Raw genomic sequence first — 17756 nt, forward strand, 5'->3', positions numbered from 1 at the left:
CAAAAAGTTGAAGGCAGAATATTATCTGAATGGCAGCAGATTAGGAAATGGGAGGTGCAACGAGACCTGGGTGTCATGGTACATCAGTCATTGAAAGTTGGCATGCAGGTACAGCAGGTGGTGAAGAAGGCAAATGGTATGTTGGCCTTCATAGCTAGGGGATTTGAGTTTAGGAGCAGGGAGGTCTTCTTGCAGTTGTACAGGGCCTTGGTAATGCCCCACCTTGAATATTGTGTTCAGTTTTGGTCTCCTAATCTGAAGAAGGTCATTCTTGCGATTGAGGGAGTACAGCGAAGGTTCACCAGACTGATTCCCGCGATGGCAGGACTGACATATGAGGAGAGTTTGGATCGACTGGGCTGTATTCACTGGAGTTTAGAAGGATGAGAGGGGATCTCATAGAAACATATAAAATTCTAACGGGACTGGACAGGTTAGATGCAGGAAGAATGTTCCCGATGTTGGGGAAGTCCAGAACCATGGGGTCACAGTCTCAGGATAAGGGGTAAGCCATTTAGGACCAAGATGAGGAGAAACTTCTTCACTCAGAGAGTTGCTAACCTGTGGAATTCTCTACCGCAGAGTGTTGTTGATGCCAGTTCGTTAGATATATTCAAGAGGGTGTTAGATATGACCCTTATGGCTAAAGGGATCCAGGGGTATGGAGAGAAAGCAGGAAAGGGGTACTGAGGTGAATGATCAGCCATGATCTTATTGAATGGTAGTGCAGGTTCGAAGGCTGAATGGCCTACTCCTGCAACTATTTTCCATGTTTCTATGATTCAAAAAGCTACACATTTGGTATTAACCTGTATCTTAAATGCACGTATTTTGCTATACGATAATATCAGCATGAAGGGCGCTCGAGAAAGTGCCATTATTGATTTTGCATATAGATAGGGGAATGTGTAAAACTATAGTGGATTGTTTCAGTGTGTTCAATATTTTGAATATCTTAGAAAGAGATCGAAATCTTTTGTTCCGATTTGTTGGTTTTATTTTGGCCTGAATTCGGGTCAAAACATCAGGTGAAATCAGCTGCAAACAAGTCCATTTATGGAGGATTACAGAACCGAATGTTCATATGCAGAAAATGTCAGGTTAAATTAATAAAACAAAACAAATTAAATACTTCAAGAAAATAATAAACAGCTCCAATTTTCACCGCAATGTCTAACATTAAAAGGAACTGACGGATTTACAGTATATGTGTCCAGTTGTGGTCGCTGGGTGGCAAGAGAAAGATTTGAGCATTAGAAAAAGTACAGAGAAGAGCTATGAGGCTGATCCCCTGCTGCCAGGGGAATGGTTTATGAAGAAGAGCTGGAGAATCTAGAGCCTTTCAGATTGGAAAGGAGGCCTCTGAGAGGTGATCTTTGAGCATGGAAAAGTAAACCTGGAGTACTTACTTTACTTTAAGTTAAATGAGTGGAGTAGGAGGAGACAGAGGTTTGAAAAGGTTGAAAATTAATTGTCGGACTGATATCAGGTGAATCTTCTTCACAGAAAGAATGATCGATATGTGGAACAAATGTCCAGATGGACTAGTTGATGCAAAAAACCTGGAATCATTTAAGAAATAATTGGATGTTGCAATGGGGACTTTAAGATCTCTCTGGATAGATGAATTAAGATAAGGTGGATGGCCTTCCTCATCCATAATTACCTTGTAATCATTAGCTCAGCATCTCCCCTCCCATCAAGCTACATTCAGGCATCTACACTTGCTATTGTGATTGAAAGCGTGCTTCAGCTAATGCTGCCCATTTGTACAGATTACATTTTACACAGGGAAATGCTGAATGCACTGCTGCAGTGTGCTCACATTGGCATTGTTTATTAGCGAGTTGAAATGTCATTTTGGAGGTCACCTGTCTCATACGTATTTACCGGTTGAACAATTAAAGAAAAGTTAAAATGCCATAGAAAACTAAGCACTTCTGAAATCATGGCACTTTTGAGGGCCATTTGCAGGATGCAGTGGAAGACTGCACCCATTGGGGCTGCCGCACCAGTCTACCTTCCTGTTCTAGGTGGTCCCGCATCCTCACTCTGGCCTCTTGGTATGAAGGAAAGTTGTATGGGGTTTATAATAGGCGATCATTCCACTGCCCCCATTTTTGCATTCCGGCCCAAGTTGACTTTCATCCCCACTGATTCCTCATAATAATCAGGCAAGTAATATATATGCATTACTCAAGTAGATAAAGTATGAATTGCACTCATTTGGCTAGCTTTTGAGTCATTTTATATTAAAGGGAAATCATTATGAATGCCTCACAAGAGTCCATCTCCCTTTTTATATATAGAAATCACATTAGCTGTCCACCAGTCACAGAAGAAATATCAGAATTGGGATAGGGCCACTAAGGGATACATATGGTAAACATACAGGTATTGTGGGCAAAATAACAGAAATATTAAATATTTACTTTGCCTCAGCATTTACCAAGGAGACTAACATGGTGGACATGACATTAGATCAAGAGATCAAAAAAAGATATAAAAATATTTAAGATGTCAAAGAAAAGGGAGCTAATTAATAAACTAATCAAACTGAGAGGATAAAATCCCTGGAACAGATGGATTGTATTAAAAGAAGTTAGGGAAGAGATAACAGAGGCACTATTACATATATGTATAAAAGTTCATTAGGAAAGGGAATAGTGTCAGAGCAATGGCGTATAGTTAATATGGTTTCTGTACATAAAAAGTGAGATAGAACAAGTCCAAGAAACTGTAGACCAATTAGCTTAACGTCAGTGGTAGGAAAGATAATGGAATCCTTAATCAAAGATGTAATAGATAAACATCTAGAAAATGAAAATATAACAAAGATTAATCAGTACAGATTCCAAAAGGGAAGATCAAGCTTGACCAATGTTACTGAATTCTTTGAAGAAGTAACAGAAAGGGTAGGTAAGGGTAATGCAGTAGATGTAATATATTTGGATTTCCAAAAAGCCATCGATAAGGTACTGCATAGCAGACTCATGACTAAGGTCAGAACATATGGAGTCAGGGGACAAGGAGCAGAATGAATGGTAAGCTGGCTACAAAACAGAAAACAGAGAGGAGTGGTTAAAGGTAGTTACTCAGATTGGCAAATGGTGGGAAGTGGTGTTCTACAAGGACTTCTATTGTGACCACTGTTATTCACCATTTACATAAACGAGTTGGAGTCAGGAATTGGAAGTACAATTTCAAAATTTGCTGATGACACCAAATTGCAGGCTGTAGTTAATAAAGAGGAGGACTGTGATAAAATACAGGAAGACGTTAATAAACTTGCTGAGTGGGCATGTAATTGTCAAATGAATTTCAATATAGATAAGTGTGAGGTAATACATTTTGGTCAGAAGAATAAGGAGGCCACATACTTCTTGGAAAATAGGGGACTGAAATTCGGTTACGCCCTATTTGGGGGTGGTAACCGAGCGGGAACAGGCCACCTCAATTCAGATGGTCAGCTTGCCACATCTACATTAATGAGGCCCAGCTGCTAAAATGGACCGGGCCTCTCTCAGCATCTCCCGGGCAACAGGCCCACGCATTCCATTGCTGGCCACCCTGGTACCCGCTATAGTGTTGCTAGAGTAGCATACATTGGAACTCTTCCCCTTCCCCACCCAGAGCTCCTAGCATGCACAGAATTCTCACCACTCTCCAAATGTCAGCAAAATTTTGAATGATTGAAAAGAGTCGACAGGATAATCAGCTCTTTTCTGTCTGTAAAAAATGTAAACGTTGTAAGAGGTTTATGTAAGATCCTTTAAAATTTTAACATTTTGAAAATTGGCTGCTATATCTCTATATGCCTTGTGGTTTAAAGTTTGTTCTGCTAGTTTAGTGTGTTTGCTCTTTATCATCCCTGATGGAACCAATTTCACTTGTTGCACTTGATTGAATACAATGGGCTAGATTTTCCACTAAGATCGCTATCGCCCGATATTTCTGGCCATAGTGATTTTTTATTTTTCAGGATCGATGGAATATCGCCCATTTTTCTAACTGCTCGTTTCGGCTTTTTATTTTGGGTGATAGCCTTAGCAATGTGAAATGGGCCTTAGTGATGTGAAATGGGCCTTAGTGATGTGAAATGGGCCTCAGCGATGTATTCAGTTGTGGAAGGCTGGCGTCCATAGCTGCGGCTGTTCTGCACATGCGCTTTTTTTAAGAAAATAACTTTTCCCACAATTCGGGAGGTCAGGGGTCATCTGTGCATGCTCAGAAGACAAAGGGAGGGAGAAAGTGTTTGTAGTGGAGAGAGAGAAGAGCTTTTCTGAAGGAGTGAAGGATTGCTTATTTTTGAAGGAGTGAAGGAATGCTGATTTTTCAAGTGCCACAGTTATGAAGGAGTTAGTTATAAAGTGAAAAGATTGTTGTAACTCGTAGGAAAGATAAAAATTATGGAGATGTCGCACGAGGACTCGGGAGAGAGTGTGCAGGCGGTTGCAGGGAGAAGAATGGCAAAACCCTTCACTGACGAAGCAAATGAAGCATTGGTCAATGAAGTTGAGATGCTGTGGGGCTAATTAACCCAGAGTGGGTATGGAAAACCATCACCCCGGATGTATCAGAAAATATGGGACGAGATCGCCGATGTAGTGTCGTCAGTGTCACACGGTAGGCATGAATCCGACCAGTGCTGCAAGACGTGGAACAGCCTGGTTGCTTCCGCAAGAGTAAGAATTAAATAGATTTTAAATTGTAATGATCCACTGAATATGTAAATCTGCCAGATTTTAATGAAGCTGGGTAATCTTGCGTAGCTTCCCTGCTAAGATTTGGACAGGGTTCGGAACCTGTGCCCTTTAAGCCTAATGTGGACACCGTCTCTGTTATATATGTAAACCTGTATCTACTCTGTACAGCCACCAGAGGGCTCATCCCCTGGAGTCGCAATGGATCCCATAATCCTTTGGGAACACAGGTATTTAAGGAGGCCTCACAGGTTGGAGAGGCACTCTGGAGACCTGCAATAAAAGTCTAAGGTCACACATTACTTTGAGTTCACAGTATTCAGTCTGACTCTTTCTTCATACATAACAACTGGCGATGAGATACAGATAGCGAACCCAATGATGCAGAGAACAGTGGGCATCCTGGAGAAATTCTCGGAGGGAGATAATTGGGAAACCTTTTGTGGAACAACTCGACCAATACTTCGTAGCCAACGAGCTGGATAGAGAAGCGAACGCTGCCAAATGAAGGGTGATTCACCTCACCGCCCGCGGGGCACCAACTTATGGCCTCATGAAAAATCTGCTTGCTCCAGCGAAACCCACAGAGAAATCATACAATGATTTGTGCACACTGGTCCGGGAGCATTTGAACCCGAAAGAAAGCGTTCTGATGACGAGGTACCAGTTCGACACCTATAAAAGGTCTGAAGGCCAGGAAGTGGCGAGTTATGTTGCCGAGCTAAGATGCCTTGCAGGACATTGCGAATTTGAAGGATATTTGGAGCACATGCTCAGAGACTTTTTCGTAATTGGCATTGGCAGCAAAACAATACTTCGCAAACTTTTGACTGTAGAGACCTCAACCTTGAATAAGGTCATAGCGATAGCCCAGGCGTTCATTGACCCATAAAAACTGACTACAAAAGCTTCTATTGATATGTGAAGAGAAAAAGATTAGTGAAGACAAACGTAGGTCCCTTGCAGTCAGATTCAGGTGCTTTTATAATGGGGTACAAAGAAATGGCGGACCAGTTGAACAAATACCTTGGTTCTGTTTTCACAAAGGAAGACACAAATAACCTTCCGGAAATACTAGGGGACCAAGGGTCTAGTGAGAAGGAGGAACTGAAGGTTCCTCCTTATTAGGCAGGAAATTGTGTTAGGGAAATTGATGTAATTGAAGGCCGATAAATTCCTGGGGCCTGATAGTCTGCATCCCAGAGTACTTAAGGAAGTGGCCATAGAAATAGTGGATGCATTGGTGATCATTTTCCAACAGTCTATCGAGTCTGGATCAGTTCCTATGGACTGGAGGGTAGCTAATGTAACACCACTTTTTAAGAAAGAAGGGGTAATTATAGATCGGTTAACCTGACATCAGTAGTGGGGAAAATGTTGGAATCAATTATTAAAGTTGAAATAGCAGTGCATTTGGAAGGCAGTGATAGGATCGGTCCAAGTCAGCATGGATTTATGAAATGGAAATCATGCTTGACAAATCTTCGAGAATTTTTTGAGGATGTAACTGGTGGAGTGGACAAGGGAGAACCAGTGGATGTGGTGTATTTGGACTTTCAATCGGCTTTTGACAAGTAAAAGATAGAAAGAAGAAAACTAAAAGTGGAGGGCAGAGAAATCTAAGGCAAAAAGCAAAAAGGGCCACATTACAGCAAAATCCTAAATGGGTGTTAACATTAGAACATAAGAACATAAGAATTAGGAACAGGAGTAGGCCATCTAGCCCTTCGAGCCTGCTCCGCCATTCAATAAGATCATGGCTGAACTGGCCGTGGACTCAGCTCCACTTACCCGCCCGCTCCCCGTAACCCTTAATTCCCTTATTGGTTAAAAATCTATCTATCTGTGACTTGAATACATTCAATGAGCTAGCCTCAACTGCTTCCTTGGGCAGAGAATTCCACAGATTCACAACCCTCTGGGAGAAGAAATTCCTTCTCAACTCGGTTTTAAATTGGCTCCCCCGTATTTTGAGGCTGTGCCCCCTAGTTCTAGTCTCCCCTACCAGTGGAAACAATCTCTCTGCCTCTATCTTGTCTATCCCTTTCATGATTTTAAATGTTTCTATAAGATCACCCCTCATCCTTCTGAACTCCAACGAGTAAAGACCCAGTCTACTCAATCTATTATCATAAGGTAACCCCCTCATCTCTGGAATCAGCCTAGTGAATCGTCTCTGTACCCTCTCCAAAGCCAGTATATCCTTCCTTAAGTAAGGTGACCAAAACTGCACACAGTACTCCAGGTGTGGCCTTACCAATACCCTATACAGTTGCAGCAGGACCTCCCTGCTTTTGTACTCCATCCCTCTCGCAATGAAGGCCAACATTCCATTTGCCTTCCTGATTACCTGCTGCACCTGCAAACTAACTTTTTGGGATTCATGCACAAGGACCAACAGGTCCCTCTGCACCTCAGCATGTTCTAATTTCTCCCCATTCAAATAATATTCCCTTTTACTGTTTTTTTTCACCAAGGTGGATGACCTCACACTTTCCGACATTGTATTCCATCTGCCAAACCTTAGCCCATTCGCTTAACCTATCCAAATCTCTTTGCAGCCTCTCTGTGTCCTCTACACAACCCGCTTTCCCACTAATCTTTGTGTCATCTGCAAATTTTGTTACACTACACTCTGTCCCCTCTTCCAGGTCATATATGTATATTGTAAACAGTTGTGGTCCCAGCACCGATCCCTGTGGCACACCACTGACCACCGATTTCCAACCCGAAAAGGACCCATTTATCCCGACTCTCTGCTTTCTGTTCGCCAGCCAATTCTCTATCCATGCTAATACATTTCCTCTGACTCCGCGTACCTCTATCTTCTGCAGTAACCTTTTGTGTGGCACCTTATCGAATGCCTTTTGGAAATCTAAATACACCACATCCATCGGTACACCTCTATCCACCATGCTCGTTATATCCTCAAAGAATTCTAGTAAATTAGTTAAACATAATTTCCCCTTCATGAATCCATGCTGCGTCTGCCTGATTGCACTATTCCTATCTAGATGTCCCGCTATTTCTTCCTTAATGATAGTTTCAAGCATTTTCCCCACTACAGATGTTAAACTAACCGGCCTATAGTTACCTGCCTTTTGTCTGCCCCCTTTTTTAAACAGAGGCGTTACATTAGCTGCTTTCTAATCCGTTGGTACCTCCCCAGAGTCCAGAGAATTTTGGTAGATTATAACGAATGCATCTTCTATAACTTCCGCCATCTCTTTTAATACCCTGGGATGCATTTCATCAGGACCAGGGGACTTGTCTACCTTGAGTCCCATTAGCCTGTCCAGCACTACCCCCCTAGTGATAGTGATTGTCTCAAGGTCCTTCCTTCCCACATTCCCGTGACCAGCAATTTTTGGCATGGTTTTTGTGTCTTCCACTGTGAAGACCGAAGCAAAATAATTGTTTAATGTCTCAGCCATTTCCACATTTCCCATTATTAAATCCCCCTTCTCATCTTCTAAGGGACCAACATTTACTTTAGTCACTCTTTTCTGTTTTATATATCTGTAAAAGCTTTTACTATCTGTTTTTATGTTTTGTGCAAGTTTACCTTTGAAATCTATCTTTCCTTTCTTTATTGCTTTTTTAATCATTCTTTGCTGTTGTTTAAAATTTTCCCAATCCTCTAGCTTCCCACTAACCTTGTCCACCTTATACGCATTGGTCTTTGATTTAATACTCTCCTTTATTTCCTTGGTTATCCACGGCTGGTTATCCCTTCTCTTACCGCCTTTCTTTTTCACTGGAATATATTTTTGTTGCGCACTATGAAAGAGCTCCTTAAAAGTCCTCCACTGTTCCTCAATTGTGCCACCGTTTAGTCTGTGTTTCCAGTCTACTTTAGCCAACTCTGCCCTCATCCCACTGTCGTCCCCTTTGTTTAAGCACAGTACGCTCGTACGCGCGTGTTAAAAAGACAAGCCTGAAGGCTCTGTGCCTCAATGCGAGGAGTATTCGGAATAAGGTGGACGAATTAACTGCGCAGATAGCAGTTAACAGATATGATTTAATTGACATCACGGAGACATGGCTCCAGGGTGACCAAGGCTGGGAACTCAACATCCAGGGGTATTCAACATTTAGGAAGGATAGACAGAAAGGAAAAGGAGGTGGGGTGGCGTTGCTGGTTAAAGAGGAAATTAATGCAATAGTAAGGAAGGACATTAGCTTGTATGATGTGGAATCTGTATGGATGGAGCAATGGAATACCAAAGGGCAGAAAACATTAGTGGGAGTTGTGTACAGACCACCAAACAGTAGTAATGAGGATGGGGACAGCATCAAACAAGAAATTAGGGATGCGTGCAATAAAGGTACAGCAGTTATCATGGGTGACTTTAATCTACATATTGACTGGGCTAACCAAACTGGTAGCAATGCGGTGGAGGAGGATTTCCTGGAGTGTATTAGGGATGGTTTTCCAGACCAATATGTCGAGGAACCAACTAGAGGGCTGGCCATCCTAGACTGGGTGATGTGTAATGAGAAAGGACTAATTAACAATCTTGTTGTGTGAGGCCCCTTGGGTAAGAGTGACCATAATATGGTAGAATTCTTTATTAAGATGAAGGGTGACACAGTTAATTCAGAGACTACGGTCCTGAACTTGGGGAAAGGTAACTTTGATGGTATGAGACGTGAATTGGCTAGAACTGGCGAGTGATACTTAAAGGGTTCTCGGTGGATAGGCAATGGCAAATATTTAAAGATCACATGGATGAACTTCAACAATTGTACATCCCTGTCTGGAGTAAAAATAAAACGGGGAAGGTGGCTCAACCGTGGCTAACAAAGGAAATTAAGGATAGTGTTAAATCCAAGGAAGAGGCATACAAATTGGCCAGAAAAAGCAGCAAACCTGAGGACTGGGAGAATTTTGTAATACAGCAGAGGAGGACAAAGGGTTTAATTAGGAGGGGGAAAATAGAGTATAAGAGGAAGCTTGCTGGGAACATAAAAACTGACTGCAAAAGCTTCTATAGATATTTGAAGAGAAAAAGATTAGTGAAAACAAATGAAGGTCCCTTGCAGTCAGATTCAGGTGAATTTATAATGGGGAACAAAGAAATGGCGGACCAGTTAAACAAATACTGTTTTCATGAGTGAAGACACAAATCACCTTCCGGAAATACTAGGGGACAGTGGGTCTAGTGAGAAGTAGGAACTGAAGGATATCCTTATAAAACGGGAAATTATATTAGGGAAATTGAGGGATTGAAGCCTGATAAATCCCTGGGGTCTGATAGTCCGCATCTTAGAGTACATAAGGAAGTGGCCATAGAAATAATGATGCATTGGTGATCATTTGCCAACAGTCTATCGACTCCGGATCAGTTCCTATGGGCAGGAGGGTAGCCATTGTTTAAAAAAGGAGGGAGAGAGAAAACGGGTAATTATTGACCGGTTAGCCTGACATCAGTAGTGGAGAAAATGTTGGAATCAGTTATTAAAGATGAAATCGCAGCGCATTTGGAAAGCAGTGACAGAATCAGTCCAATTCAGCATGGATTTATGAAAGGGAAATCATGCTTGACAAATCTTCTGGAATTGTTTGAGGATGTAATTAGCAGAGTGGACAAGGGAGAACCAGTGGATATGGTGTATTTGGGCTTTCAAAAGGCTTTTGACAAGGCCCCACACAAGAGATTGGTGTGTAAAATCCAAGCACATGGTATTGGGGGTAATGTACTGACGTGGAGAGAGAACTGGTTAGCAGACAGGAAGCAGAGAGTCGGGATAAAAGGATCCCTTTCAGAATGGCAGGCAGTGACTAATGGGATGCCGCAGGGCTCAATGCTGGACCCCAGCTCTTTACAATATAGACTAATGATTTAGATGAAGGAATTGAGTGTAATATCTCCAAGTTTGCAGATGACACTAAACTGGGTGGCGGTGTGAGCTGTGAGGAGGACGCTTAGAGGCTGCAGGGTGACTTGGACAGGTTACGTGAGTGGGCAAATGCATGGCAAATGCAGTATCATGTGGATAAATGTGAGGTTATCCACGTTGGGGGCAAAAACACAAAGTCAGAATATTATCTGAATGGCGGCAGATCAGGAAAGGGAGAGGTGCAAAGAGACCTGGGTGTCAAGTTTCATCAGTCATTGAAAGTTGGCATGCAGGCACAGCAGGCGGTGAAGAAGGCAAATGGTATGTTGGCCTTCATAGCCAGGGGATTTGAGTATAGGAGCAGGGACGTCTTACTGCAGTTGTACAGGGCCTTGGTGAGGCCTCACCTGTAATATTGTGTGGAGTTTTGGTCTCCTAATCTGAGGAAGGACATTCTTACTATTGAAGTAGTGCAGCGAAGGTTCACCAGACTGATTCTCGGGATGGCGGGATTGACATATGTGGAGACACTGGATCAACTGGGCCTTTATACACTGAAGTTGAGAAGGATGAGAGGGGATCTCATAGAAACTTACAAGATTCAGATGGGACTGGACAGTTTAGATGCAGGAAGAATATTCTCGATGATGGGGAAGTCCAGAACCAGGGGACACAGACTTAGGATAAGGGGTAGGCCAATTAGGACTGAGATGAGGAGAAACTTATTCATTCAGAGAGTTGTTAACCTATGGATTTCCCTGCCGCAGAGAGTCGTTGATGGATATATTCAAGAGGGAGTTAGGTATGACCCTTATGGCTAAAGGGATCAAGGGATATGGAGAGAAAGCAGGAAAGGGTTACTGGGGCAATGATCAGCCATGATCTTATTGAATGGTGGTGCAGGCTCGAAGGATCGAATGGCCTACTCCTGCACCTATTTTCTATGTTTCTATGTTTCTATGTCCCACACAGGAGATTGGCGTGCAAAAGTAAAGCACATGGTATTGGGGGTAATGTACTTACGTGGATAGAGAACTGGTTGGCAGACAGAAAGCAGAGTCGGGATAAACGAGTCCTTTTCAGAATGGCAGGCAGTGACTAGTGGGGTGCCGCTGGGCTCAGTGCTGTAACCCCAGCTATTTACAATATACATTAATGATTTAGATGAAGGAATTGAGTGTAATATCTCCAGGTTGCAGATGACACTAAGCTGGGTGGCAGTGTGAACTGTGAGGAGGATGCTAAGAGGCTGCAGGGTGACTTGAACAGGTTAGGTGAGTGGGCAAATACATGGCAGACGCAGTATAATGTGGATAAATGAGAGGTTATCCACTTTGGTCAAAAAAACGTGAAGGCAGGATATTATCTGAATGGCGGCAGATTAGGAAAAGGGGAGGAGCAACGAGACCTGGGTGTCATGGTTCATCAGTCATTGAAGGTTGGCATGCAGGTACAGTAGGCGGTGAAGAAGGCAACTAGTATGTTGGCCTTCATAGCGAGGGGATTTGAATACAGGGGCAGGGAGGTGTTACTACAGTTGTACAGGGCCTTGGTGAGACCACACCTGGAGTATTGTGTACAGTTTTGGTCTCCTAAATTGAGGAAGGACATTCTTGCTATTGAGGGAGTGCAGCGAAGGTTCACCAGACTGATTCCCGGAATGGCGGGACTGACATATCAAGAAAGACTGGATCAACTGGGCTTGTATTCACTGGAGTTCATACGAATGAGAGGGGATCTCATAGAAACGTTTAAAATTCTGACGGGTTTAGACAGGTTAGATGCAGGAAGAATGTTCCCAATGTTGGGGAAGTCCAGAACCAGGAGACACAGTCTAAGGATAAGGGGTAAGCCATTTAGGACAGAGATGAGGAGATACTTCTTCACCCAGAGAGTGGCGAACCTGTGGAATTCTCTACCATAGAAAGTTGTTGAGGTCAATTCACTAAATTTATTCAAAAAAGAGTTTGATGTAGTCCTTACTATTCGGGGGATCAAGGGGTATGGCGAGAAAGCAGGAATGGGGTACTGAAGTTGCATGTTCAGCCATGAACTCATTGAATGGCGGTGCAGGCTCGAAGGGCCAAATGGCCTACTCCTGCACCTATTCTCTATGTTTCTATGTTTCTATGCCAGTTCATTGGATATATTCAAGAGGCAGCTAGATATGGCCCTTACGGCTAAAGGGATCAAGGGGTATGGAGAGAAAGCAGGAAAGGGGTACTGAGGTGAATGATCAGCCATGATCTTATTGAATGGTGATGCAGGCTCGAAGGGCTGAATGGCCTATTTTCTATGTTTCTATGTGACAATACTAAGCAAATCTCTCAGCACACAAATGCTGCTGCAAGTATTGTGAACAAAATGATGTTGTTTTCCAATCGCAACGTACAGTCAGATCACACATGCCTGCAGCTGCACTTCTGCAGATGTCTCAGAGTCCACCGTCAAGTGTGATGAATGTAAGACCATTAACACCTTGCTGGCGCTGCAGGGCTGATCATCATTTCCATTCATGCCGCTTCAAAGGGTACATTTGCAAGGGCTGTGGAACAATGGGACACCTCCAATGTATGTGCAGGCGAGCTGCAAATCCTGTTAATCCTGCAAACCATCATGTTGCAGAGGAGGACAGATCCACGGTGGCTCACGACGAACCAGAGCCTCAGACCGAGGAGGCAGAGGTATATGGGGTGCATACATTTACCATGAAGTGCCCCTCAATAATGCTGAATGTTGAACTAAATGGACTCCCAGTGTCAATGGAGCTGGACACAGGTGCGATATTTGCTTGTGGTCAACAACGAGCTACACATTCAGGGAGTGGAATCCCTTTCAGTTCCGAAATACCTCTGTATCCTGTAAAAGTGCTCGCAGGGCGATGTGTGTACAGTCTATTCCCCCTGCACCTTGGGGAAGTTTGCTATTCGCGAGAAACCCAAAGCCCTCTCCGTCTGTGCCTGCCTGGTCATCGGGAACCTTATAAAATCCATCCTGCATGTGTAAAGGGCTTCAGTTACATGTCGAATGAAGCAATGTCTGGTGTGCTGAGAGATAGCACAAATGTCGCCAGCTGACGATTGAAAGGAGCCCGATGCCTAGAAGGAAAGTGCCGCAGTAAACTTAACCTCAATGGAAAATGCGGTCCTGATGATGCTGGTAGGCTGCAGATCTCCTTTAATTAGCTGGCATATCTCACTGATGACCTCCTTTCATAAGTGCAGCCTCCTAATGCACGTGTTATCAGACAAATTCTGGTATGATCGCTTTTCCCTGTAAATGTGTTGGGTGTAATGTCTTCTGTTCCGCAGCAGCCTGCTATTTCTTTGATTGGGCATATAATGCTTTTCAATATACCTTCTCCCATCTCTAGCCTGCAGCATGTGATTAGTGACCAATACCGGTTGAGAAATTACAGGCCTCATCACTATAAATGTCCTTAATTTGTCCTCAACAGATACAAATGTGATTAAATGATTTGCAAGAGTCAAAAATTCCCTTAAAATCACTCACAAATTGATTCTCCTTATAAGCACTTGAAGCAGCCTTTCAGTACAGATCCTCTGACTTTCAAAATGGCGTCCGTAGTACCGAGTACTGCCGACTTACGGTCAGGTGAGTGCAGCTTTTCTTCAGCGACTTTTTCGGCCAGCGATCATTTCGGCAAAGTGTGGGCGAAATGCCGAAAGTTGCGGTCGGCAATCATCTGGGCGATAATCAGGTGCAAGTTTCCATTTTCAGCACTTTTCTTGCCTTGCATGCGGATGACGTCTTACTTTTTAAAAAACTTAGGCCTGGCGATGCAGCACATTCATGCCTGCCGAAAGTTGGGCCGGTGATAAATGGGCGATAATCCGGTGCTAGTTTCCACTTTTTAGCAAAAATAGGCGATAGCCTGCATCTCAGCGCTTATATGGGCGCTAACTGGGTGACAAATGGGCAATGATGTGCCGATAGTCTAGTCCAAAAAAATCACTTATCAATTAACTTTAGTCTGGCTATCTCTTACATTCTGTACTTGATTAGGTTTTCCTCAGCTGACTTCTGTTTCATCCTGGGTTTAGTTCTTGCACTGGTGCCAGCTCTTTGGAATTGTTCAACTCGACCTCACGACCAACCACTCATATTAACATTTAATTTTACTTACTGTCATGCTCAAGAATAACTTAACATTGCAGCAATTATTCCAGTGAGATTTTAGGATTACCTTTATTGTTGTAATTGTACTAGAATCTTATGAACAAGTTATCAACATTTGTATCGCACTGTCAGGATTCTTTGTACATTTTTCCACTGAAAGGATGTACATATGGGCTAATTTAAAATTTTAAGCAAAGTCTTCCTTTAAAAGGATATTTTTTTACAGAATAGTGCAACTGGTCGGTATGTAATGGCTTTCAAATGAAGTGTATGAACTTAACATCCTTTTTTTAAATTCATTCTCGGGATGTGGGCATTGCTGGAAAGGCCGGCATTTATTGCCCATTCCTAACTCCTCGAGAAGATGGGGGTGAGCCTCCTTCTTGAACCACTGCAGTCCGAGTGGCGAAGGTTTTCCCACAGTGCTGTGAGGGAGGGAGTTCCAGGTTTTTGACCCAGCGATGATGAAGGAACGGCCGATATATTTCCAAGTCAGGATGGCGCGTGACTTGGAGGCGAACATGGAAGTGGTGGTGTTCCCATGCGTCTGCTGCCCTTGTCCTTTTAGGTGGTAGAGGTTGCGAGTTTGGGAGGTGCTGTCGAAGAAAGACAGTTTGACTACAATGGCCATTCACACTCACTGCTGCTGTGACAACCCTAATCCCTTGAACTCAACAGGGGCCATTGCCAAGTTAGGTGGGTGGACTCTGCTCTTGGAGGGGGGGGTGTGGGAGAAGGTGGTCAGTTTTGATTCCCACTGCAGTAAGTCAGGCAACGGAATGCTGCAAGAAGGTTAAAAAAAGACAGGAGATCACATGGATAAAATATTCTGCAATTCTCATGTGCCCCAGGTTGCTTCGGTTGGCTGAGGAATATAGCCTTGTAATAGTGTTCCATCTGGACAGTAATATATCGGGAGGGCTTTGATATAAAACATGTGGAGTCAAAGATTGATGGGTAATGTATTGAGAATGAGCAGCAAGTGTATGTTAAGTTCATACACTACGTTTGAAAGTCACTACATACCTACCAGTTGTACTATTCTGTAAAAATTATACTTTTAAAGATATTTTGTGAAATGCAAGGGATTGGCTGAGACCCAAATATTAACACTTTAAAGAAAAGGTCATCACTGGATCAGGTACAACAATCTAAATATATCCGAATTCCTCTGTGGCGTACGTTTGATAAATCTGTTCTTTGTAAATGACACCAAAAGCAAATCATCCTCTTATGCTGGAGAATATTAACAGAATGGTGGATTCTTACAATTATAACCAATTCACAGCTGTAATGGAGAGCTTCACCGAGTGGACTACTGCTCCAACTAGTGGACTACTGTGGTAATGCAACTGCTCATGTAAATACAATAAAAGCATCAGGTGACAAGGTCACCTGACAAGTTCCGGTGTAATGGAGCCATCTTGTAAGTGTGTGTTTATGATGTCGTAAAGAATATATCACATTGGTGACATAGCCTACCATAATCGGATTTTCTAGGTGACATTTTTGTTGGTGGATCATTGAGTCAACCGACACAGATACTTTGAAATGTTCGTTGGTTTGAATAACAGCTAAAAATCCAAGGAAAATTTCAAGCACATTTGGCTGAATTGAAGAGTCCAGATAGCCGCGCCTATAGGAATAATAGGGCGCTTGGATGAGTTCCATCATGACCGAGATACTTTCGGAGCATATGTGGAGCGGCTAGAAATGTGTTGCACAGCAAATAGTATTGTCGAAGTTCCCGATGATGAAAACCCTAACCGGGTTGCTGGTAGAAAGAAAACGGGCTATTTTCCTGACTGAAGTAGGCCCCGAGGTGTATGAAACCCTGAAAAAAATTGCTTGTCCCTGTCAAATCAAAGGACAAGCCACTGACAGAGATTCTAACCAAATTAGAACAGGACTATAGTCCTGAGACCCTGGAAATTGATGAAAGTTATCATTTCAGAATATGAGATCAATTAACTGCTGAGAGTATCAGTGAATACATTGCAACATTAAAAAAACTATCCATTCACTGTCATTTCAGAAACATTCAGGATCAAGCATTGTGTGACTGCTTTGTTTGTGGGATGAAAAATGAAGCAAACAGAAGAAAGTTGTTGACAACCCCTAACTTGACTTTTGATTTAGCTTGTCAGACTGCTATATCGATGGATATGGCCGACCAATACTCCAGAGAATTTCGTGCCATTTCCAGTCATCAGACAACCAAGGTGAATTGCCCCAAAACCTCAGCAACTGGCCAAGGTAACAGTGCATTGAAATTATGCTATCAGTGTCTGGGACAACACATTGATCAAAGCTGTCCATATGTAGAGTATTTACTTTGCCAGAAAACTGGGCAGAGTGCAAAGGCATACCGACTGAAGAGTAAACCAAGGCCATAAGTAGAAATTGCCAGAGCATGGAAGAAAAGCAACAGGACGAGAAGGTTCTGGAGATATGCGTTGTCAGGAGCATGAGGGGACCTAACAACAATGCGTGAAGTATCATCACCCAAATAGACGTTGCAGGAACCAGGATACCCATGGAAATCGACACTAATCCATCTGTGAGCGTAGTACCAGAATTACTATATCTTGACAAATTGAGTGATTTTCTACTGGAGAAGTCGAAGATAGAGCTGCGAGGTTACTCAGGAGAGCAAATCCCTAGGTGGGATGTATCACCATACCGGTGAAATACAAGGATCAGTTTCAGAGCTTGCTTCTCATCATAGTGGCAGGAGACAAGCCTGCCTTGATAGGTAGAAATTGGTTGGGATCACTGAAGCTGGATTGGAATGAGGTTATTCATGTAGAACCAAAATTTGTATCGAAAGAGAATGTCATCAAACAGTATCTAAAGATGTTCTGCAAAACAAGCAGTCTGATCCAAGGCTTCAAGGCAAGGGTCAGAGGATGCTAGACTAGTTTACTGCAAGTCACGTCCCGTACCATATGCACTCAAGTTGAGCAAGAACTCAAAAGACTAGAGATTGAGAATATTATCTGTAAAGTAGATCTAAGAAATCGGGCTACACCCATTGTTGTTGTACCTAAGTCAGATGTTAATGCTGAT

This window comes from Pristiophorus japonicus, chromosome 4 (assembly GCF_044704955.1).
Source record: "Pristiophorus japonicus isolate sPriJap1 chromosome 4, sPriJap1.hap1, whole genome shotgun sequence".
NCBI classification, from domain to species: Eukaryota; Metazoa; Chordata; class Chondrichthyes; family Pristiophoridae; genus Pristiophorus; species Pristiophorus japonicus.